At 32.6% G+C, this 758-nt stretch overlaps 1 non-coding gene across 1 annotated transcript; it reads left to right on the top strand.

Annotated features, from left to right (window-relative positions):
* Nucleotides 1–332: 332 nt before the first annotated feature.
* LOC114671591 (U7 small nuclear RNA) lies at nucleotides 333–394 on the top strand. Its single transcript, XR_003721626.2, has one exon. It is a non-coding gene; the product is annotated as a U7 small nuclear RNA (small nuclear RNA).
* Nucleotides 395–758: the final 364 nt, after the last annotated feature.

Genomic DNA, 758 nt, shown 5'->3' on the forward strand with positions numbered 1-758 from the left:
GTAGCTTTGCATTTTTTCCTATGCCCAGAGACAAATCCAATTCTGATCAAACTTGTTGTAAGTTGTCTTGCAAAAAATGTTATCACATTTGGTAATCCTACACTTCTGTAATTTAAAAACATAGAGTTTGCAAACTCATGGTCATGATTGTTTTGTTTGTCCCACACAATCTTTTTCCAAAGTCTATTTTATTTACCATCTTGAAAAAACAAAAAAGCTCAGAAAATAATTTTAAATTCCAGATTTCTAGGAAAAAAAGAGGGAGATGGGCTAATTTGACAATGCATAATTTGAATTTCTACTTAACAATATTCTTCCACAGCACAGGGACTAAGTGTTACAGCTCTTTTGGAATTTATTTAGCAGGTTTTCTGGTCTTTACTGGAAAGCCTCTTAAAAAAACAACAAACAAATAATCAAACAAGAAAAAACCACAGAGACTGATCAACCTTTTAGTCAGAATATATAATCTCCAATGTATCATAGTTTCCATAAGGTTTACTTCTCTCACTCATCCCTAGGGGTTTGAATTGTGAGTTCTGCTCAAATTCAATTAATGAATTAAACTGATCAACTATTTTTCTTATCAATATGACTGTATAATTCTAGCTAATACCTTATTATTCAGAATATAATTACTCAATTGTTTCATGAGTGGGAATTCCATCTCCATCACTAGACTGTGAGCTTTGCCAGGAGCTAGACATATTTTAGACATTGTTTACTATTCACACTGCAGTAGTGCCTGGTACAGTGTG

This window comes from Macaca mulatta, chromosome 12 (assembly GCF_049350105.2).
Source record: "Macaca mulatta isolate MMU2019108-1 chromosome 12, T2T-MMU8v2.0, whole genome shotgun sequence".
In the NCBI taxonomy this organism is placed as follows: domain Eukaryota; kingdom Metazoa; phylum Chordata; class Mammalia; order Primates; family Cercopithecidae; genus Macaca; species Macaca mulatta.